General features: G+C 48.3%; 1 protein-coding gene and 1 pseudogene across 3 annotated transcripts in view; one reads left to right on the forward strand and one right to left on the reverse strand.

The window, feature by feature from the left end:
- The window catches only part of plcd1a (phospholipase C, delta 1a), a 142151-nt gene that overhangs the window by 21009 nt on the left and 96574 nt on the right, over window positions 1-24568 (forward strand). Inside the window, exon 1 of one of the 3 annotated variants that reach the window (XM_070881770.1) lies at window positions 14731-15098. The exons of the other annotated variants lie outside the window; for them this stretch is intronic. The gene's annotated coding sequence lies outside the window, so the exon portion shown is untranslated. Of the gene's footprint in view, window positions 1-14730; window positions 15099-24568 lie in introns of those variants that run through there. 3 annotated transcript variants of the gene reach the window in all.
- Window positions 14347-14579, reverse strand: LOC139264845 (U2 spliceosomal RNA; annotated as a pseudogene).

Here is a 24568-nt window from a genome sequence, read left to right on the forward strand (position 1 = left end):
GGCTGACTGGCCTGTAATTACTTGGCCTATTCCTTTCTCCATTTTTAAACAACAGTACAACGTTAGCAGTCCTCTGTCAACAAACCTGTAGCCAGAGAGGATTTGAAAATGATGATAAGGACTTCTGCTATTTCCTCTCGTGTTTCTCTTAACAACCTGGGATACATTTCATCCGGGCCTGGGGATTTATCACACTCCTTGTCCCTGATTGCAATGTCTGCATCGTGAAAACATATGCAAAGTATTCATTAAGAACGCCTCCACGCACAGATTACCTTTATGGTCCCTAATAGGCCCTACTCTTTAGTTATTTTAGGTATTTATAAAACATATTTCGGTTTTCTTTGATTTTACTTGCCAATATTTTTTCATGCCCTATATTTGCCACCTTAATTTCCTTTTTAATTTCACCCCTGCACTTTCTATACTCTGGGGTTTCTGTCATAAGCTTTCCTTTTTTTTCTTTATCCTGCCCTGTATGCCCCATGACATTCAGGGGGCTCTAGATTTGTTAGTCCCACCCTTTTTCTTTCAGGGAACATACTTGCTCTGAACCCTCACTATCTCCTCCTTATAGAATCATAGAAATTTACAGCACGGAAGGAGGCCATTTCGACCCATCGTGTCTGTGCCGGCTGACAAAGAGCTATCCAGCCAAATCCTATTTTCCAGCTCTTGGTCCGTAGCCCTGTAGGTTACGGCACTTTAAGTGCTCTGATGTTGACCTTCAAGTAGCTGTTTCCAATCCACTTTGGCTAAATCACACCTCAGCTTGATAAAATTTCCCCAATTGAGAACTTTTATTCCTGGTCTGTCTTTGTACTTTTCCATAACTACCCTAAATGTAACTGAATTATGATCACTACCACCAAAATGCTCTCCCACTGATGCCCAGATTCATTCCCTAAAACTAATTCCAGAACTGCCCCCTCTCTTTCTTTGGGCTTGCTACGTACTAGCTGTAAAAGTTTTCCTGAATGATTTTGAGAATTCTGCTCCCTCCATACTGTTCATGCTAATTCTATACCAGTTAATATGGGGTAGTTGAAATCTCCCTACTATTACTGCCCTATTGTTGTTTGCACTTCTCAGAAATTTGGCTATATATTTGCTCTTCTATCTCCCTCTGACTGGTTGCGGGTTTATAGTACACTCCCAGCAGTGTGATTGCACCTTTTTTGTTCTTCAATTCAACCTATATAGCCTCATTTGATGATCCTTCTAACATATCATCCCTCTTTTGAGGGGTGGTAAGCCAATTCTGCGGCGGGAGCAGGACTTCCATGCTGGGGGCTAAAATTCCCGGCCCCAGAAGGTTGCCGCCCCCAAGATGGGAGCCTGTGCAGGGAGGCAGAGGGAAGTGGAGGGGAGACGGGGGCGGGGGATGGGAGAGAGGTGGAGGTGGGGGGCGGAGAAACCCAGGGCGGAGGAGAGGAGGGGTCACATTGCAGCGGAGGTCTGGGGAGGCGAAGTGTGTTGGAGGGGCGGGCCTGGGGGCTCTGTGCCTCGGTGCGGGGAGTGTTCAGAGTGGGGTGGACGGGTTGACTGCGCAGATGGCGGTTGGTGGATGTGGTGTGGTTGGCGCCGCGGGGGCGTGGCTCCGGGGTGGCCGGGGCTGGGGGCTCGACATCTGGGGGTGTTCGGCATTTGGGAAGGATTCTGACGGGAAGGGGCGGGTTGGGTGCGGGGGGAGTGTTCCCGGTGGGGGGTGGGGGGGGGGGGCGGGGGCACAGTCTTGGGATGGTGGGTGGGCTGTTTGGGGCTGCAATGGGGAAAGACTTTTTCACTCGGGGAGTTGTTGACCTGTGGGGTTCCCTGCCGCGGAGAGTTGTTGATGCCGGTTCATTGGATGTGTTCGGGAGGGAGTTGGATGTGGTCCTTGCGGCTGGGGGGGGGGATCAGGGGGTGTGGAGGGGGCGTGGGGGTGGGGCTGCTGGGGTGGATGATCAGCCATGATCTTGTTGAATGGCGGTGCAGGCTCGAAGGGCCGAATGGCCTACTCCTGCACCTATTTTCTATGTTTCTATGTTTCCTCACAGCTGTAATTGTTTCTTTAATCAATATTGTGGCAAGCACCCCCCCCCCCCCCCCGCCGTCTTATTTTATCTCCCTCTCGATCTCGTCTGAAAACCCTGTAACCAGGAATGTTAAGCTACCATACCTGCCCTTCTTTCAGCCATGTCTCAGTAATAGCTAAAATATCATATCCCACATGTCGATCTGCATCCTTAGATCATCTGCCTTATTCCCTAGAATCCTTGCATTGAACCAGTTTTGCTGGCATTAAGCTGCAAGAAATTTCCACTCATCCAGGACTTGGGATGGGGATGATGGATAGTAAAGCCCCTGATCTGGCAGAGGGGCATAGTTGTTTGTCATTGACACGAACACAGAAGCTGAAGCTGTGCTTTCAAATGATGCTGCAGGGGGCTGGCTTGATATTGAATAGGAGAGTACCGAGGATGGAATGCTGACTCACGTCTGAGGCGATTGTATGCGGTATTAGTGACTATGTTGTCACACAGGATGTCCGTGGAGACTTTGACCAGGATGGTTCTGACTTTAAAAAAAAATTAATTTATGGGATCTGCGCGTCTCTGGCAATGCCAGCATTTATTGCCCATCTCTAATTGCCCTTGAGAAGGTGGTGGTGAGTCACCTAGGGAGTTCCAGGACTTTGACCCAGCCACGATGAAGGAACGGCCATATATTTCCAAGTCAGGATGCTTTGTGACTTGGAGGTGGTGGTGTTCCCATGCGCCTGCGACCCATGTCCTTCTAGGTAGTAGAGGTCGCGGGATTGGGAGGTTTGTTGAAGCCTTGGCGAGTGCTGCAGTGCATCCTTTAGATAGTGCACATTGCAGCCACGGTGTGTTGCTGGTGAAGGGAATGAATGTTTAAGGTGGTGGATGGGGTGCCAATCGAGCGAGCTGCTTTGTTCTGGATGGTGTCGAGCTTCTTGTGTTGTTGGAGGCAAATGTTGAGTATTCCATCATACTCCTGACTTGTGCCTTGTAGATAGTAAAAGGTTTCGGGCAGTCAGGAGGTGAGTCACTTGCCACAGAATACCCAGCCTCTGACCTGCTCTTGTAGCCACAGTCACGATCCATGTTTTTGGGACTGGAACAGTGAGTAGCGAGGAAAATGAGAGTAAAACTTGGAGAAACATGAGACATTGGTAATTGTAAAGTTAGAGACATTGAGCCTGTTTTTTTTTTTAAGGAGCAGACAGTTGATGATGATTTTGAAAGAGTTGGGAACGATGCTTCCAGATATGAATATGTTGCCAATCATGGGCTGAGAAGGGGAAGTTGGGTACGAGTTACATCGAGTCTGCAATATACAAACTGGCCATTCGGCCCAACTGGTCCATATTAGCGTTAATGCTCCACACCAGGTTCCTCCCCACCCCTCTTCTTCTCAGCCTATCAGCATATCTTTCTATTCCTTTCTCCCTCCATGTGCTTATCTAGCTTCCCAAGATCAGATCAGCCATGATCTTATTGAATGGCGGAGCAGGCTCGAGGGGCTAAATGACCTACTCCTGCTATTTATGTTATGTTTCCCTTAAATACATCTATGCTATTTTCCTCAATTACTCTTTTTTTGGTAGCAAGTACCACATTCTAACCACTTTGGGTAAAAAACGTTTCCCCTGAATTGCCTATTGGATTTATTAGTGACTATCTTGTATTTAAGGTCTCTAGTTTTGGTCTTCCCCGCATCTTCCCTACATCTACCCTATCGAACCCTTTCATTATCTTAAAAGACCTCTTTCAGGTTACCCCTCAGCCTTCTCTTTTCCAGAGAAGAGAGCCCCAGCCTGTTGAGTCTTTCCTGATAGTTTTCATCTCTCTGTTCTGGTGTCATACTTGTGAATCTGTTTTGCACCTTCTCCAATGCCTGTACATCCTTTTTATTATATGAAGACCAGTGCAGTGTGGTCTAACATTCTATACAAGTTTAACATGACTTCCCTGCTTTTGAATCCGATGGATAGGAAATGGTTTGGAAAGGGGCCAAGCAAGTTCGTAGCGGGAATTAGATTGAAGAAAGTTGGTGGAGGAGTTGCATAGTTATAGGGGTGGAGCTGGATTTCGAGAGACCTGGGGAGCGAGGGTGGGGGGAGTAGAGGAGAAAGAGGCAGCTGAGTAGATCGCCTCAATTTTGCAAACAAAGGAATCGGTGAGCTTTTCACATCTGCCAGGACAAGTGAGGTTGGAGGGTGTGGGAGAGGACTGCAGAGTCATCCTTTATGATCTCAAGTTTATTATTCAGCTAGTTTGCTGGTTGGACAGTTTTATTGGTCTTGGTTTTGCACCTGAGTGAAGCTGATAATGGTTATGGGAGGGCGTGGGTGGGGAATAAGGAAGTGTTTAGTCATAAATGCTCCAACACCAATTTGCATTTATATGGTGCCTTTCGTGTAGTAAAACATCCCAAGGCACTTCAGGGGAGCATTATCAAACAAAATTTGATACGGAGATAATAGGGCAGAAAGAGAGGTGTTGGAGTATCTTGAAGGAGGATAGAGAGGCAGAGAGATTTAGGGAGGGAATGTCCGAGCTAAGGATCTCGGCAGCTGAAGGCACGTCCGCCAATGTTAGATGCGCAAGAGGCCCGAATTTCAGGAGCGCAGATATCTCGGAGGGTTGTAGGGCGGGAGGAGGTACAGAGATGGGGAGTGGTGAGGCCACGGAGGGATTTGAAAACGAGGATGAGAATTTTAAAATTGAGGCGCTGCTCAACCGAGAGCTAATGTAGGTGAGTGAACACGGGGGTGATGGGTGAATGGGACTTGGACTCTGGAAGAATCAAGGGATATGGAGATCGGACAGGAAAGTGGAGTTGAGCTCAAAGATCAGACATGATCTTATTGAATGGCGGGCCAGGCTTGAGGGGCCATATGGCCTACTCCTGCTCTGAATTGTTATGGTACAAGTTAGGATACGGACAGCAGCGTTTTGGGTGAGCTTAGGTTTATGGAGGGTGGAAGATGGGAGACTGGCCAGGAGTAGATTGGAATAGTCAAGTCTTGATGCAACAAAGGCATGGATGAGGGTTTCAGCAACAGATGAGCTGAGGCAGGGTGGACTTGGGCGATGTTACGGAGGTGGGTAAAGGTGGTCTTGGTGATGGCGCGGATATGTGGTTGGAAGGTCATCTCGGGGTCAAATACGACACCAAGGTTTCAAACAGTCTGGTTCAGCCTCACACTTGCCAGGGAGAGGGACCATGGTGTGTGGGGCAGGCTTGTTGGATCAGCTAGTCTTTTCCTGCCCATTAATTTTGTATGTTTGCATAAGCGGGATTTTATTTTTCTTATAACACTCCAGAACAAAGCGCACAGGGCTGTTGAAGAAATGGTTTCCCCTACTTCTTTCTTGAAAACACTCTTACTGAGATATCGCCCAACGGATGCGTTCTTCATGAGTGAGCCTAGGCTATCTGACCATGGAGGGTATCACAGCTGAGCCCGATCTTGGCCTGACTTGTGCTCTCCAGTCTGAGTTGGGAGAAGCACCCCTGGATTTATTTGCACCCCTTTCCTAAATCCGAGCAGCCAAGGCTAACTATGATGTCCCAACTCCCAGCATAGATCGAGTCCTGGCACCTGCTTAGTCTGCATGGGCTCAATTTTCCCCAGTATTTGAGCCGTTTTTTTTGAGCAGACTGCTTTTTCTGGCCTAACTTAAAAATCTCCAGTTTCCCCAATCAATTTGCACCAGTGTAACTCAGTTAGTTATGAATTTTTAGAGTCAGTTTTGTTTTCAGCCAAAAGGGGTGTAACCAGCCACCTACGCCACTTTTGGCCATTTAGGGAAGTTTGGCCAGCTGAGAGTTACTCCAGTTCTGATTAGGCCAGCATATATGGCCTGTCCAGAAAAACCTTCTCTAGAGTTAAGGAAATCGGCGCAGGTAAGGAAAGTGACGCAGCAGATGCCCAGACACACTGAAAGAATTGAAAAATACATAGCAGCAACTTACCTCCAAATCTGCCCGAAGGCTGTCCGGTCTCATTCTCGGTCCCTGGTTCTCTCTCTCAGTCCAGTTCCATTCGGAGTCCCCGGGAGAGGGGGAGGGAGAGAGAGAGGCGGGATTGAAGGTAAGATGGTGCTATGTGCTTTTCAGTTTTTTTAATGTGTTGGGAGGTGGCTATATGCTTCACTTTGCAGCCTCAGGTTGCACTGCGTCCCTGGTTACCATGGCAGCCTGATCTTTTTGGCGCAGATCAAGGCTCCACCTCCCCCCCCCTCGGGTTAGGCCATGCCAAAATGAAGAGATCCAACGGGGAAGCTTGCAACACTTTTTTTGGCACACTTGGCCCACAAAAAAGCGTGTGTAACTCTTCAAATACGCCAAAAAAATGCTTTGGGGAAAATTGAGCCCCATGAGTCTACGCCAAAAATAATGAAGGAAACTCAATGGAGTTCAGAGTTTGACTATTTTGTTGTCTGCATTGTCCTTCTCCACGGGTAGATTGGCCATTTCCTATCCAGTCTGTACAAGGGCCAACAGATACAAATACACGTACACTGCGTGTGTGTGTGTGTTGCCTGTCGAGCCTGTGCCGGCTCTGTAAGGGCACTTCCCCACCCTTTCCCTGTCGCCCTGCAAAATGTTTTCCTTCAGGTACTTATCCAATTCCCTTTTGAAAGCCACTATTGAGTCTGCCTCCACCACTCCAGATCCTAAACACTCGCTGAGTTTAAAAAAAAAAGTTTTTCCTCATGTCGCCTTTGGTTCTTCTGCCAATTGCCTTAAATCTGTGTCCTCTGGTTCGCGACACTTCCACCAATAGGAACAATTTCTCTATCTGGTCCAGACCCCTCATGATTCTGAATACCTCTATCAAATCTCCTCTCAACCCTCTCTGCTCCAAGGCGAACAACCCCAGCTTCTCTAGTCTATCCACGTAACTGAAGTCCCTCATCCCTGGAATCATTCTCATAAATCTTTACTGCACCCTCTCTAAGACCTTCACATCCTTCCTAAAGTGCAGTGCCCAGAATTGGGGCCAAACCAGTGTTTTATACAGGTTTATCATAACTTACTTGCTTTTGCACGCTATGCCTCTATTTATGAAGCCCAGGATCCCGTATGCTTTTTAACCGCTTTCTTATTTGAATGGGGAGAAATTACAACATGCTGCGGTGCAGAGGGACCTGGGGGTCCTTGTGCATGAATCCCAAAAAGTTAGTTTGCAGGTGCAGCAGGTAATCAGGAAGGCGAATGGAATGTTGGCCTTCATTGCGAGAGGGATGGAGTACAAAAGCAGGGAGGTCCTGCTGCAACTGTACAGGGTATTGGTGAGGCCGCACCTGGAGTACTGCGTGCAGTTTTGGTCACCTTACTTAAGGAAGGATATACTAGCTTTGGAGGGGGTACGATTCACTAGGCTGATTCCGGAGATGAGGGGGTTACCTTATGATGATAGATTGAGTAGACTGGGTCTTTACTTGTTGGAGTTAAGAGGGATGAGGGGTGATCTTATAGAAACATTTAAAATAATAAGGGATAGACAAGATAGAGGCAGAGAGGTTGTTTCCACTGGTCGGGGAGACTAGAACTAGGGGGCACAGCCTCAAAATATGGGGGAGCCAATTTTAAACCGAGTTGAGAAGGAATTTCTTCTCCCAGAGGGTTGTAAATCTGTGGAATTCTCTGCCCAAGGAAGCAGTTGAGGCTAGCTCATTGAATGTATTCAAATCACAGATAGATTTTTAACCAATAAGGGAATTAAGGGTTATGGGGAGCGGGCGGGTAAGTGGAGCTGAGTCCACGGCCTGATCAGCCATGATCTTGTTGAATGGCGGAGCAGGCTCGAGGGGCTAGATGGCCTACTCCTGTTCCTAATTCTTATGTTCTTATGTTCAGCCTGCCCTGCCACCCTCAACGATTTGTGCACATATACTCGTGTATGTGTGTGTGTGTGTGTGTGTGGTCTCTCACTGATGACGTCACTACAGGTGCCAGTAGTTAATTGGCTTTAGAGTAGTGACATGAAAAGGAATGCTGCTCAGGTCATTTGTCTTGAGGTTAGGATCAAAGTGATTTGCTGAGCTTGCCCAGTAGCCCAGTGAGTAGCTGACCCATGTGGACCAGTAAGGTCCGAGGTTTGAGCCCTGGGCTGTGTTGTGTAAGCAGATGTTGGTAGAGACGCTACAATTGGGCTCCATGCTCCTGACTTACTGAGCTTTCTGCAGCTATTTAACAACCAGTGACCACCGTCTGGGTCCTGTATGGCAAAGCTTCTGTTTTTCTTTAGAAATGTAGCTTAGCAATTGGCTCAGCAGATGTAGACATGAGGTTTGTTACCTCTCTGAAATAAATCAAAATATATGAGCATGTTCTCTCATTCACTGCAATAATGAATAAATAAGCAATACATAAATGCAAATCTCATCAAAGCATCTCTACACTTCACACAATGGGTTGCTATTGAAGTGCATTGGCTGTAACCGAGAGCAGCAATTCTCCATAAACAGCAGTCAACCTTGCTTTTATTTCTGATGCTATTGGACGAGGGAGGCATAAGCAGAAAGTTCTCCCAATCCAAGAAGAAAGGAGTAATATCACAAGAACCAGCACCCAACTTTTATGATTTGCAAAAGCTTAGAAGGATTAGTGCTAAACCCGACTCAATAAAACTAATCTATTGGCGAAGGTCCCGCCTATCGGCTTAAGCAGCTGGCAGAGACACTCACAAACCCATCCAAATGCTACACGACATTGGCAGAAAGTTGCTTGAAGAAAAAAGAACTTGCATTTAAAATCCCTTTCCGGATGTCCCAAGGCACTTCACGGTCAATGAAGTACTTTTGAAGTGTAGTCACTGTTGCAACACGCAGCAGCTAATTTGTGCACAGCAAGCTCCCACAAACAGCATTGTGATAAATGACCAGATAATCTGTTTTTTGTGATGTTGGTAGAGGGATAAATATTAGCCAGGACACCAGGGATAACACCCCTGCTCTTCTTTGAAATAGTGTCTTAGGATAAATTATGTCTGCATGAGAGGAGGAGAAGAGGCCTTGGTTTATGGTTTCATCCGAAAGACGACACCTCCGACAGTGTAGTGCTCCCTCAGCACTGCACTTGTCAGCCTAGATTGGATTATATGGTATCCACATTGATTAAGTAGATAGGGATGTGCAGGATCAGAGTTTCTTCTGAAAGTAGCACTTATTTTTGTTAAAGCCAATTTTGCTTCCACAAGTTAGCATTACTAGCGGTTGGATGCTGATGAATGACTTTGCATCATCTAGGGTGGTTACTGACGGACCTGACTGTTTGTCTGTGTTTCGCTTGAGGCCTGTGACAGGTCTGTAAAAGACCCCAGCAGGCGAGTCAATATTCTGTCACTTGCCAGCTCAAGTCTTGGTCGAGCCCCAAAGTTGCAAACAGTGACCGGTGGAAATTAAGTTTCCTTGAAGGTGTCATGTTTCTACCCGTTTTGCCAACCAGCTGGCTTTGTCTCTGGTTTCCCTCCGCACAAGTCGCTGATTACCGAGCGAATGCCAAGATACGAGGAAGTTCAAACACAAAGAAAAACTCGGGCTGTTTTTGTTGAAATTAGAGGTTACAGGGCGATTTGATAGAGACGTTTAAAATTCTGAAGCGATGAGACAGGAGTAGATAGAAGCAGACTGTTTCCAGTGATTGTAGGGAGATGGATACAAAGATAAACGCAAGAGATTTAGGACCGAGTAGGTTACTAGCGTGTTACTAGGCTGTGGATTGAAGTAGAAACCATGTCAACAATTAAGAATAGGTTAGACAGGTGGTTGACGGAAAGGAAGATAAAGACATATGGGAACGGACTGGACACATGGGATTTGAACTGCTGCTCCTGTTAAGGATAATCACCAACACCACCTGGTTAGGCCGAACTGTCTTGTTTCCATCTTGTAATTCTATGTAAATCGTGCCATTTACCCAAGAGGTTTTACAGCTCTTTGGCAGGTAGTCATTATCATAGTCTGTCTTTCCCGATGAGGTTATTTGCTTGATCGTCCCAATGCTATCGAGATCACTCTGTTCCTCCACCCACTGTCTGTGCCTGCCTGCATTGTTTCAGTTGTCACTCGCGCTTCAGATGGGAGTTAAACCTCTCGTGTTGGATGCCGTCATCAGGAAAGAGAACAGTGTTATTTTTGATGGCACTGTCGGGTCATTGCTCGTAACTACAAACAAGGCATGCATGCATGTTCGCCTAAGGGAATCTTGCAGTGGGAAGAAGATAAATGGCAAATTCCTTTGAGAATGCTGTTTCTCCGGTTCAGCAGCTCACCAGATAAGTCTGCCTCCTCGATCCTGACAGGGTGCCATCCCATAATGCCTGCAGAACACAGGTCGAAAGCCAGACTCTGCTCTTCATAGTATCAGAAATAGTAAGAAAGAGGAGAGCCAGTGGTCAGATATCTGTGCTCCTCATATTCTGTCCTCTTGAACATCCCTGATTATAACTGCTCAACCATTGGTGGCCGTGACTTCAGCTGCCTGGGCCCCCAAGCTCTGGAACTCCCTCCCTAAACCTCTCCGCCTCTCTTTCCTCCATTTAAGATGCTCCTTAATACCTATATCTTTGATCAAGCTTTTGGTCATCTGCCCTAATTTCTCCTTACAAATGTATTTGTTTTGTTTTATAATCCTCCTGCGAAGCGCCTTTTACTATGTTAGAGGCACTATATAAATAAAAGTTGTTGTTGTGATACAATCTGAGATTTAGAACAGAGGGCTGGAGCAACTTCTTCAGAGTTGGGAGGCTGTGGAATTCACTTCCAGGGTTAGTGATTGAGGCAGAAACAATGTCGCCATTCAAGATTAGATTGGATGAAAGGAAAATGGGTTGAAGGGATATGGAAACAGGGGGAGGGTAAATGTGATCAGGACTATATGCTCGTGTGAAGAGTAAATGCTCTCGAATTACAATGGCCTGTTTATCTGTTGTAATATTCATTCAGCCAGTTCATGCTCCAATCCTGCATTCTTCCACCTTGTACCATCTCACCCTATCTAACATCTCGGGACAGTCTGGTTGGGCTGAATGGGCTATTTCCTTGTTGTGACTGCATGGAGTAGAAGCCCCGAAGTCCAGTTCAACGCCAACCAATTGGGATGCGCTAACCTTTCGTTGAGGGCCATGACCCCCAAAACAATGTGTCTTGAAATCCACTGCAAGGAATGCAGCAACATTTAGGGTGATCGTTGCATGGATCTGTGGCTGCCATTTTCCCTACGGCGAGCTCCTGATTTCAATCATGTCACTGAGCAGTAAAAAGGACGAAAGACGTGCGTTGAAATAGCGCCTTTCTGGACCACCAGACGTCTCAGCGCTTTACAGCCAATGAAGTCCTTTTGGAGTGTAGTCATTGCTGTAATGTAGAAAACGCGGCAGCCAGTTTGCGCACAAGCAAGCTCCCACAAACAGCAATGTGATAATGACCAGATAATCTGTTTTTTGTTATATTGATTGCGGGATAAATATTGGCCAGGACACCGGGGATAACTCCCCTGCTCTTCTTTAAAATAGTCCCATGGGATCTTTTACATCCACCTGAGAGAGATAACCTGGTTTAACGTTTCCGAAAGACGGCACCTCCAACAGTGCAGCACTCCCTCAGCACTGCACTGGAGTGTCAGCCTGGATTTTTTTTTGTGCTCAAGTCGCTGAAGTGGGACTTGAACTCACACCCTTCAGACTGGGAGGCGAGGGTGCTACCCACTGAGCCACAGCTGACACTAGTAGATAAGCAGCAGCCCGGCACTTCGCCCCCCACCCCCCAGGAAGCGCAAAGAAAAATGTAGTCGTATTGAGTCGCTCTTGTTTTAACGTGACCCTTTCACTTGCTGCCTGAATGTTGGGCCAACCTTGACCTCCCCTCATGGCATTGCTTTTTAAGGAGCACCAAGGAAAATCTATGGAATCTGAGCTCAGTCAACATTGTGCAGCCCAGAAACACAGTGAGGCACCATGACTGCTGAGGGGTCACTGGTGAACGGGGAGGTGGGCTGCCATTGGCCCCTGGGTTGTGATGTGAGCACCACTGCTCTCCTCCTCTGGAGGCAGCTCAAGTAGGTGCAATGTCCATTTGACCCGGACTTACAGAATCGGCGGGTTTTGCACCTCCCTGGACCTGGGGCTATGGCCAATGCAGAAGAGGTAATCTGTGCTTTTGAGTGTAAACGGGAAAGCTGGTAGCCAGGGCCAGTCCTTGTATCCAGTGTCTCCAGTAGCCCATGTTTATTGTGTTTGGCTGGCCGTTCAGATTTGGTTGATGCTACCCCACTGTACTGTATTCATAAATACGTGTGCGTTTATTTTTCTCCCTCGTTTATGTTAACCTTTCCTCCGTTTTGGTCTCCACCCATGACGCATACCATTGCCAAAAAAATGCAAGCAAAATGGCTTTTTGCCAGGCCCCGTGGCAGTTACCTCTCCAACTGCACTCTGCAACTGGACACCGATAGTATAATTTTACATGTACGTGCTCCTGGAGCACCCCCCCAGCCCCACCGGATAAATCGTGGCGGCCCCCCGCCCGAATTTCCGATCAACACTCCCAGTGCATGAGGCTCAGTGCCAGGAGGCATGTTCCTCCTCATAGGTTGTTGACTTTTTTTTTTGTTTTGAGAAGGGCTGGGCTATCTCCCGGCGGTTCCCTTTCTGGCAACAGTCCTGCCAATTCAGGTGCTGACATTTTCTCCCACTGCTCCGTGCATGCGCGCGTCTCCGAGTGTGAATGTCCTGTGTAGATGAGAGTGCGTAGGCGCGGCAGCCTTGTACCTTTTGCAGCTGCTCGCCTTCGGGGTTCAGTAACTGCGATGCGCCAGAGAGTGTGATGGAATGTCCTAGATGGGTGCAACCGCAACAAGGCTCGAGAAGCTCGACAATCTCCAGGATGAAACAGTTTGCTTGATCGGTGCCCTTGGGGGTGGGGTGTGGACTCTGTATGTATATCCGCGCGCTCCCATTATCGGAGCAGCTTATATGATCTAGGATGCGCTCACCAAGGTCACTCCAATAACACCCCCTGCCTCGTAAGCACCATACTCTCAATGCCACAGTGGACAGGAAATAAATCTCGGCTTGCCTGTGATGCCCACATTTGGAGAACAAATAAAAATCAATTAATTAATATGCAGCCAAATCCTTGGAATGAAGGAAGAGTATGCATGTAAATCTATGGAATTCTCTGCCCCAGAGAATTCTCTGCTGTGGAGCCTGGGTCATTGAATTTATTTAAGGTGGAGATAGACAGATTTTTGAGCGATATAGGGAGCGGGCAGGAAAGTGGAGCTGAGTCCATGATCAGATCAGCCATGATCTTACTGAATGGTGGAGCAGGCTCGAGGGGCTAAATGGCCTACTCCTGCTCCTATTTCTTATGTTCTTGTTGTAAAATGAGCATACCTACCTGAGCCGTGGGTTGGAATCCCACTCCAGAAACTTGAGCACATAAATCTAGGCTGACACTCCAGTGCAGTGCTGAGGGAGCGCTGCTCTGTTGGAGGTGCCCTCTTTTCGATAAGACGCTAAACCGTTTGCTCTCGTGGCACTATTTCAAAGAAGAGCTGGCTAATTTTTGTCCCTCAACATAACAAACAGATTATCTGGTCATTTATCACATTGATGTTTGTGGGAGTTTGCTTGTACGCAAATTGGCTGCTGCGTTTCTCGCATTACAACAATGACTACACTTCAAATGTTTTTCATTGGCTGTTAAGTGCTTTGAGGTTGTGAAAGGTGCTATAGAAATGCAAGTGTTTTTTCTTTTTACCGTGACACTTTTAGTGAATGTCTAGTTCACTCGCCCTCTTCCCAAGCAGCTTGTACCTCCTGGTTTCAGGTTTCAGAGGGGCCTGGCACTCTTCCTGAAGGAGAGATGCCCTCCTTTGGCCCACCTCAGTCACCGTCCTCCAGTGCATCAGGACTGATTGCTGGAATCTTCTGCCGCCATCCCAAACACAAATTAGAACCGGTGTCCCACAATTCCAGCTCTGTCCCAAGCAAATTCTTACAAACTCGAGAGCCAGCAGCAGCCCTTTAAGAGCTGCCAACTGGCCCAACTTTCCGATCGGCAGCCAGTCCGCACCGAGGCCTCACTCCCTGCACAAATTTTCCACAAGCAGCGAGCTCCGCAAACCGAGGCTGATGATTAAAGTACGAATCGGTTATTATGTAATGATGCCCTGTTTGAGTGTGTGGCTGCTGCTTTACTTTTTTTTTATTATAAATTCGTAGCCAATCGTTCCAATTCTTTGTCAAATCACAAACGCCAGAGGTCACCTTGCACATGCCAAGGATCACTCTGCGCCAATGCTCTTAGCCAAAAGGCCTAGAGCCACTGCACCGTTCCTGGAAGTACTGCAATACCAGGTTCGTGCCATGGAGGTGGATGGGTCAAGCCACCCCACACACCTCCGTGGAGGTGGATGGGTCAAGCCACCCCACCCACCTCCTGTTTCCAAAAAAGCAAGCATATACCTTCCTGACCAGGGAGAAACCACCCGGAGGTCATGGTGGCTGGTCAGGTCAGTTACGCATGATCTTAGCCAAAAGGCCGAGAAGCGAGCTGCTTTACTGGTGAATGTGACCTTGTGGTGGCTGGGTTTGTAATTTCCGATTGTAGACATTTCCTGTTTCGCTAGTTAGGTGGTTTTTTCTTGAAAGGAAACCCAAAGGAAGGAGATTTCGGGCCTAAGCTGATCGCGATTTCTTTTTTTTGTGTTTTCCCCCTTTCTCTTAAATCTTTTATTTTCCACGGTGGCTCTCACATCAGAATAACATACCAAAATCTCCATGGGCGGCCGCTGACTCGGGAAGCGGAAAGAGGACAGCCAGCAGTGTGTGTTATATTTACACCCAGTCGAGAGAGGTGGGAGGGGCTTCATTAACGACCGCTTCGAGTCATCGAGCTTCCAGCTGTGCGCTGTGATTTTGACGAGATGGTTCCGATTTATGTGACTGTCGAAGTTTGCGTGCACTGCAAAGCATGTCGAAGCAGTTGAGGGGCTGAAGCTTGCCTACTGGGGCGTCTGTGTTTTTTGGCCCATGCGCCTGGAGCCCTGATCACTTGCTTGTTAAAATCATGGTAAGGTTTACAGTGGAAACCACATTAGCGCATCGATCCCAGCATCAGTTTGCTCACCCGGCTGCACTGACACATAGACATGTTTACACAGCAGCGACATGCCTTTTACTGTTTTTTTTTGTACAAAAGGCTCAGTCTGGTGGGCAGTCTGTCTTTGTCAGATGTAGGTTACACACTCCAAGCTAAGACTTGTCCTGTATTTGTGCACCCCGGATTGCAGACTGTGTTATCCTTTATGTAACAACAACAATTTGTCTTTTTATATAGCACCTTTGACATAGTAACATAGATTTGGGTGTCCTTGTGCAAGAAACACAAAAAGCTAGCATGCAGATACAGCAAGCAATAAGGAAGGCAAATGGCATGTTGTCCTTTGTTGAAAATGGGATGGAGTATAAGAGTAAGGAAGTCTTGCTACAATTGTACAGGGGCTTAGTGAGACCACACCTGGAGTACTGTGCACAGTTTTGGTCTCCTTATCTAAGGAAGGATACACTTACCTTGGAGGCGGTGCAACGAAGGTTCACTAGATTGATTCCTGGGATGATGAGGCTGACTTATGATGAGAGATTGTGTAGAATGGGCCTCTACTCTCTGGAGTTTAGAAGAATGAGAGATGATCTCATTGAAACGTAGAAGATTCTAAAGGGTAGATGCTGAGAAGTTGTTTCCCCTGGCTTGAGTGTCTAGAATTAAGGGCCACAGTCTCAGGATAAGGGGTAAGCCATTTAAGACAGGGATGAGGAGGAATTTCTTGACTGAGGGTTGTGAATCTTTGGATTTCTCTGGCCGAGTCTCCGAATGTTCAAGGCTGAAATAGATAGATTTTTGGAGTTTAGGGAAATCAAGAGATATGGAGATCGGGCGGGAAAGTAGAGTTGAGATGGAAGATCAGCCATGATATTGAATGGCAGAGCAAGCTTGAGGGGTCGTATGGCCTACTCCTGCTCCTATTTCTTGTGTTCTTAAATCGTCCCAAGCTACTTCACAGAATTATTATCGAAGGAAATTTGACACCGAGCTACATTAGGAGATATTGGGACAGCTGAGCAAAAGCTTGGCCAAAACGGTAAGTTTTTAAGGAGGGAAGAGAAATGCAGATGTGGAGAGATTTAAAGAGGGAATTCGAGGTGAGGGCCTAGGCAACTGAAAGTATGGCTACCAATGGTGGAAAATCGTAGATGTGCAAGAGGCCAGAATTGGAGGAGCGCAAAGATCTCAGAGCTCGAGGAGATTAGAGATGGGGAGGGGCCCAGGCCATGGAGGGATTTGAAAACTGGGTTGAGAATTTTAAAATAGAGACGTTGTTAGACCAGGAGCCAATGTGGAGCTCGGGGGTGATGGGTGAACGGAATTTGTTGAGTTAGGATGCGGGCAGCAAAGTTTTGGATGATCTCAAGTTCAGAAGGTGCAAGGTCGGCCAGGAAAGCATTGGAATAGTCGGGTCTGGAGCTAACCAAGGCATGGATGAGGGTTTCAGCAGCAGATGAGCTGAGGCAGGGGTGGAGACGGAGTTGGAAGTAGCCGGTTTTGGTGATGGAGAGGATATGTGGTGGGAATCTCCGCTGTAGACAATGTGTTATCCTGAATGTAACACTTTATAAACAGGAGCAATCCTGTATGCAAAATGAGTATAGGACAGTCTCAATCCAGTTCTTAATGGATGTAAGTACAGGACAAATATATTCAGAATCTGACACTAGTTGGATGCACTACCTAAGGCTGAGACTAAGATTGTTTTACTTTCCGACTGGCCCCATGTTATACCTCACCTGGCAGTGTTCGATGTTGAGATGGGCTGTAAAAATGGAAAGTGTTCCATTCCGCAGCACTAAAATCTCTCGCTTTAATGAGCACGAGAAAAAAATTTTTTTTGCGGGGGAGGGAAAAAAGCAAATTTGCAGATGAGCTGCTTCACGACCTCCCTGTTTCTTTAGATCTTTTCAGCTGGCACATTACCCATGAGAGCAGGAAGGTGACCACTCCCAGCTGGTCAGAAGGTGAGCCTTTCCTGCCATGCCTACAAGGAAGTGTCATGTATGTACATTCTGCTTGTAGCCAGCAGATGGTGTCATTGTTGGAGGCCACTGAGCAGCACGCACATGGTGCTGCTCAGGTATAAAAGGCCAGCCATTTTGAGAGTCAGGCACTTTGGGCCTTAATAAAGCAGAGCCAAGGTTGTACCTTGCTTAGTTATACAGTACTCAGTTTGAACCTTTATTGCATACATAGCAGGAAGCACCACGTCTTCACTCGCTGCCAACGCTGTGAGTTCGAGAGAAGCTAAAAACTATGTGCCACCCATGGCGCCTCTCAGTGCGGCCACTCCCTGGTGGCATTGGAACCGAGCCAACTCAGGAATATACCAGTGCCGCCTCTTGTGATGCCACACTGACCCTCATCCAACTTCATTGGCCCCCGTCAGGGAGTTTAGTGTTAGGGACGGGAACACATTCCCGAGCTGACTTCGACAGCAAACACTGCCAGGCTAGAGATACTGGGGCGGGGGGCAGGCAGAAATTAACACTCCCACCAGTGCACCTTAATCCCAGCCTCCGAGCAGTGCACCCAGTTAGTCTCGTGTTCTGGGTATATTTGTTCAGAGTTGTGGCATCCATTGAATGCTGGGGTGGGGTTTCAGCCATCAAATCAAAGAAGGTAATGTGCCGTGTGTTACATATGCAGACTATAGATATACTTCTGTGTAGTCACTGTATAGTTGCATAAAATGGAGACTTGTTACCTGATGTACTATGTATACACTATGCTGGCACCACTAGAGGGTGCAACTGGTGGAGACCGGGGTTTCCTGTCCCTGTGGCAGAGGCTGTCCATCAGAGGGCACTGCGGTGGGAGACCTGAGGGTCACCTGTATAGGTGTGCAGGGCCCAGTATAAAAGGCTGCCCACCATGCTTGTGCCTCACTCTCGAGTTACAAATAAAGGACCAAGGTCACTACACTTTGAGTACAACACATTGCCTCGTGGAGTCATTCATAAGTGCAACACAGGCATAACACAGACATAACACAGTGAATGTGCCGAGGAGAGGCAAAGCTGTTCCAAATCTTGTGTAGCTCCCAGTTATCCAGCCCTCGAGTGACATTGAAAGAAGCCCAAGTCTAGATGATGGAAGGCTAAAAATTGTCGCGAGCAAGATGAGCTGAGAGTCGCTTCATGGGATCTCCTTCTGTTTTATCAGCGGGGTTTAGCCCATGTACAATAAGATGATTGAAGTCGTTGTGCGTGGATTGTAGGAAAGAGCGGGCTTGATGGGCTGAATGGCTGTTTCTCGTTCCAAGACTTCTCGTGTGCTTCTAAAGCCTGGGAACAGATTGCCTTCCTCTTGTCTAGGGAGGGTGTGGTGCCAGGGAGTCCTAGAGACCAGTAAATGGCTCGGGGATGGGTGTTGATGGGAGCTAGTCTCACTGATGTTGGAAATGGGCACTGAATGTTTTGCTTTTTTTTTTACTGGGAAACATATTGTAATATGAGTGGTCCATTATATTCTCTCCTCAATTGCCACAGACCATTCCCTTTTGTATTATAGGCTGCTGGAGGATGTCCTAGGCCTCTTCCAGAGCCACTCTATAAAAGGTGGGCAAGCGTCTGCCGAGGTGTTTCTTTCCCACTTTTGCCATCCTCCTCCTTGGGGAAAGTGCCTGCTGTTATCTGCCTTCTCCTCCATGGGCCAGAGTCCAAAGCCTCGGACACTCGAAGCTTATCTCCATCCTGATTGGATTCTACACCCCTGCCTCAATTAGAAACAAACCAAGCTGTTTGCCGACTCCACCCCAGCGGTGACGCCCAGTCCAAACATTGGCTTTGTACACTTTCGGTGGACTTTGTCATGTCTAGTCATCATTCCCATGGTAATGGGCAATAACTCGGCTGTTTGGTCATCACCATAGAGAGTTTTATTATCTCCTAAGGAAACACTTTGATAAGGTTATCATGAGGCAGGCATATCGGTAATTTATTGTATGCACTTTCAATACAGACATTCTGCGATGTTATTCAGGTTTAATTTGATTGCACGGGATATCATAGAATCTTACAGCACAGAAGGAGGCCATTCAGCCCACCATGCCTGTGCTGGCTCTTTTGAAAGCTATCCAATAAGTGCCACTCACCTGCTCTTTCCCTGTAGCCCTGCATTTTTCTCCTCGTCAAGTATTTATCCAATTCTCTTTTGAAAGTTACTATTGAATCTGCTTCTACCAACTTTTCAGGCAGTGCATTCCAGATTACAACTGCTTGCCTTAATATTTTTTTTTAATTCTCCTCCTCTCCCTTTATAGAAGACTTTTACCTGTGCCCAGGGACCACACTGAACCTAATCCTTCCTAGAATCGCAGATGGCAACTCTGGTAGCAGTGGGGCACAGGGCATAACCTGGGACGTCCTGGGACATAGGCTGCTGTCTCTGGAGGGGCTTTCAGGATCTGAATGGCTGCCATTACATAAGAACATAAGAATTAGGAGCAGGAGTAGGCCACTTGGCCCCTCGAGCCTGCTCCACCATTCAATAAGATCATGGCTGATCTTCTACCTCAACTCTACTATCTCCATATTCCTTGATTCCCTTAATATTCAAAAAATCTATCAATCTGTGTCTTGAATATACTCAAAGACTGAGCCTCCACAGCCCTCTGGGGTGTAGAATTCCAAAGATTCACCACCCTCTGAGTGAAAAAAATTCTCCTCATCTCAGTCCTAAATGGCTGATCCTTTAGTCTGAGACTTTGACCCCTGGTTCTAGACTCCCCAACCAGGGGAACCATCCTCCCTGCATCTACCCTGTCGAGCCCTGTAAGAAATTTGTATGTTTCAATGAGATCACCTCTCATTCTTCTAAACTCTAGAGAATATAGGCCTAGTCTACTCAATCTCTCCTCATAGGACGATTCTCCCATCCCAGGAATCAGTCTGGTGAACCTTTGTTGCGCTCCCTCTATGGCAAGTATATCCTTCCCTAGGTAAGGAGACCAAAACTATACACAATACTCCAGGTGCGGTTTCATATATAATTGCAGTAAGACGTCTTTACTCTTATACTCAAATCCTCTTGTAATAAAGGCCAACATACCATTTAGTTAACATGCAGGTACAGCAAGCAATTATCAGTGATTCGAATACAAGGACACCCAGGTCCCTCTGAACACCAACATTTCCCAATCTCTCACTGTTTATGTAAAAAAAATGTTGCCAGCCAGTCCAATGAATAGCAGGGGGACATTATCCGGGGCCCGATGAAATGGCGAGCTGCACGAGGCTGCCCTTTCTCGGCTACAGCAGCTTAATGCCAGGTTTCCAGCCTTCTCCTTCACAGTACAGGTACCAGGCCGGAGGTGCCCAGGCACCAGCTCCAGAAATGCAGCCATGAAGAGGAAGGCCGGCCTCAGTCCATTCGAGCCTTTTGTACCCCATGAGCATCCAATCACCTCGTCCGGTGCTGGCCCTCGGCCGAGGAGAAGCACTAGACTCAGATAAAAGAAAGGCACGTGTAGCCACCTGGTGGAAGCACGGTGCGAGGTAAGAGTAGAGTTGGCTTGAATTCGCTTTGGAGTTCCTTGTATTGGAGGCCAATGTGCACTTGTGTCGTACTTTGTTCATTGTTCATTGTGGAGACTATAGTTGTGTATGGAGGCCTTCAGCTGCCTGAGGAAAAGAGTGTTTGAAGACCAGGCCCTCAAAACTGCCACCAAGCTCACGGTCTACAGGGCTGTAGTAATACCTGCCTCCTGTATGGCTCAGAGACATGGACCATGTACAGTAGACACCTCAAGACGCTGGAGAAATACCATCAATGATGACGCCGCAAGATCCTCCAAATCCCCTGGGAGGACAGACGCACCAACATTAGAAACATAGAAACATAGAAAATAGGTGCAGGAGTAGGCTATTTGGCCCTTCGAGCCTGCACCACCATTCAAAAAGATCATGGCTGATCATTCCCTCAGTACCCCTTTCCTGCTTTCTCTCCATACCCCTTGATCCCCTTAGCCGTAAGGGCCATATCTAACTCCCTCTTGAATATATCCAATGAACTGGCATCAACATTCTGAAAAGGACCTGTTTATCCCGACTCTCTGCTTCCTGTCTGCCAACCAATTCTCTATCCATGTCAGTACATTACCCCAATACCATGCACTTTGATTTTGCACACCAATCTCTTGTGCGGAACCTTGTCAAAAGCATTTTGAAAGTCCAAATACGCCATATCCACTGGTTCTCCCTTGTCCACTCTGCTAGTTACATCCTCAAAAAATTCCAGAAGATTCGTCAAGCATGATTTCCCTTTCATAAATCCATGCTGTCTTGGACTGATCCTGTCACTGCTTTCCAGGCCAACATTAATCCCCAGCATTAAAGCACTGACCACACTTGATCAGCTCTGCTGGGCAGGCCACATTGTTCACATGCCAGACATGAGACTCCCAAAGCAAGCGCTCTAGTCTGAACTCCTTCACTGCAAACGAGCCAAAAGTGGGCAGAGGAAACGTTACAGGGACACCCTCAAAGCCTCCCTGATAAAGTGCAACATCCCCACCCACACCTGGAAGTCCCTGGCCAAAGACCGCCCTAAGTGGAGGAAGTGCATCCGGGAGGGCACTGAGCTCCTCGAGTCTCATCGCCGAGAGCATGCAGAAAACAAGCGCAGGCAGCGGAAGGAGCGTGCAGCAAACCTGTCCCACCCACCCTTTCCCTCAATGACTATCTGTCCCACCTGTGACAGAGACTGTAATTTCTGTATTGAACTGTTCAGTCACCTAAGAACTCACTTTTAGAGTGGAAGCAAGTCTTCCTTGATTTCGAGGGACTGCCGATGATGGAATGTTTTACTGCCTTAAAGATGTATTGTTGCTTTTCCATCTTGCTGCGATGTGCGTGGCCAAGTGCTCGCACAAGTAGATCGCGCACTGTCCCCAAAGGCGCATCTCGTGGCATGTAGGGCGTGTGGCCCCTGGGCTGCTCTGCTAACACCCCTCGCCGTCGGGAATGGAGCAGGAGCCTGGAGAATTCCTGGCCCACTAACCCACAGCCAGGCCCAAGTGTCCTCACAAAGCCCTCTCTGCTCATTGACACATGCTTTTCAAACTTCCATTAAGGATCAGAATGTAGAATCTTCCAGCCCGTGTACGCTTTAATCACGTCTGCAATTCGCCCGGGACACTGAGCAGGTCTCTCGTTCCTGTTATCGGCCGTTCTCCAGTTTTAAAATTCTCACTCTTGTGTTTAACCACCCCCCCCCTCTTTCCCTCGTGGATTTTCTCCTTTCTATCGCTGTAACCTGCTCCAGCCCTACAACACCCCCAAGCTCTAGGTGCCTGTGACTCTGGCCTCTTGTGTATCTCCCCCCTGCCACTTCACACCCAATTCCCTCCATTCATCCCGGCAACTTAGGAGGTCATGCTTTTGTATTTCCTTCCTGAACACCTCCACCTGGCTCTCCTTTTTTAAAGCCCACCTCCTTCACTTAAGCTTTTGTGCACCACCCCTGATATCTCCTTCTCTGGCTGGATGTCCGTTTCCTCTTTCGTCCGTGAAGTGCCCTTGAGATGTTTTTCCAAATTAAAGGCATAATGTGTAGATGCAAGCTGTTGCTGTTGTTGTGGTCAATCTAAAGCCAGGATCAGCTGACATAAGAACATAAGAATTAGGAGCAGGAGTAGACCATATGGCCCCTGGTGCCTGTTCTGCCAATCATTAAGATCATGGCTGATCTTCTACCTCAACTCCACTTTCCTGCCTTATCTCCATTTCCCTTGATTCCCTTAGTTTCAAAAATCTGTCAAATCAGTCTGGAATATACTCATCGACTAAGCATCCACAGCCCTCTAGGGTAAAGAATTCCAAAGATTCACAACCCTTTGAATAAAGACATTTCTCCTCATAAATGGCTGACCCCTTCTGAGACTATGAGCCCTAGTTCTAGACTCTGCAGCCAGGGGAAACAGCCTCTCAGCATCTACCCTGGCAAGTCCTCAAACAATTTTATACGTTTAAATTAGATCATCTCTCATTCTAAGCTCCAGAGAATAGAGGCCCATTCTACTCAATCGCTCCTCATAGGACAACCCTCTCATCCTAGAAATTAATCTAGTGAATTACCATCCGTGATTTTACGCACTTTGCATTAGTACGCGCATCTACTTTGGCCGCGTTTCTGGTTTTGAATTACTGGGCAACAGCGATCCCAGCCCCCGCTAAAATCCCGTGCTCAAATTTTGGTAACCCATTAAGGTGGGAAGGCGAGCAAAAAATGTCGGTGGTGAAATTAAACTGGAAGCCACTGATAAAGCCAATTTAAGCTGGATCCGGGATTCTAATTTATTTCCTCTATTTGAAGGAAGAGCTTTTGATCGAGTTGGACATTCCCCAACAAAGCCCAAGCCCCAGTTGCCCTCCTCTAGGAGGTGGTATTGTTGCCTTTTTTCCTGGAGTACCGTTTGCAGTTCTGACCGTTTTCCCTAGGGACAGATAGGCAGCTGCGTGTCTGAACGATGGAAATCCTCACCTTCGCACTGCTGGTCCTCGGCGTGGCAACGGGAGGAGTCGTCATCATCTTCGGCTGGTGGGCTCACCAGATATTCAACAGAAAGAAGCCAGGAGTGGAGGGGGTGGGCCCAGGAGTGGAGGGGGTGGGGCCAGGAGGTTTGATAATTAAGGACAGAAGTGGCAATCAGGATTTGAGAACTGGGGGTCTGGACCAGGGAAAGATGTCTGAGGGGTGGGGTTCTGGGGGACTGGATAGGGGGCCTGAGGGGCGGAGTTCTGGGAGCTTTGCGCAGGTGTCTGAGGGGTGGGGGTCTGGGGGCCTGGAGAGGGTGTCTGCGGGGCGGGGATCTGGGGGCCTGGAGAGGGTGTCTGAGGGGCAGGGTTCCGAGGGGCGGGGGTCTGGGGGCCTGGAGAGGGTGTCTGAGGGACAGGGTTCTGAGGGGCGGGGGTCTGGGGGCCTGGAGAGGGCGTCTGGGGGCCTGAAGAGGTTGTCTGAGGGGCGAGGGTCTGGGGGCCTGGAGAGGGTATCTGAGCGGCGGGGGTCTGGGGGCCTGGAGAGGGTGTCTGAGGGGCGGGGGTCTGGGGGCCAGGAGAGGGTGTCTGAGGGGCAGGGTTCCGAGGGACGGGGGTCTGGGGGCCTGGAGAGGGCGTCTGAGGGGTGGGATTCTGGGGGGCGGGGGTCTGGGGGTCTGGAGAGGGTATCTGAGGGGCGGGGGTCTGGGGGCCTGAAGACTGGCTCTGAGGAGCGGGGCTCTGAGGGGCGGGGTTCTGGGGGGCGGGGTTCTGGGGGACTGGAGAGGGTGTCTGAGGGGCGGGGGTCTGGGGGCCTGGAGTGGGCACCTGAGGGGCGGGGTTCTGGAGACCTGAAGAGGGGTTCTGAGGGGCGTGGGTCAGGGGGCCTGGAGAGGGCGCTTGAGGGGCGGGGGTCTGGGGGCCTGGAGAGGATATCTGAGGGGCGGCGGTCTGGGG

This window comes from Pristiophorus japonicus, chromosome 5 (genome assembly GCF_044704955.1).
Source record: "Pristiophorus japonicus isolate sPriJap1 chromosome 5, sPriJap1.hap1, whole genome shotgun sequence".
Taxonomy (NCBI): Eukaryota; Metazoa; Chordata; class Chondrichthyes; family Pristiophoridae; genus Pristiophorus; species Pristiophorus japonicus.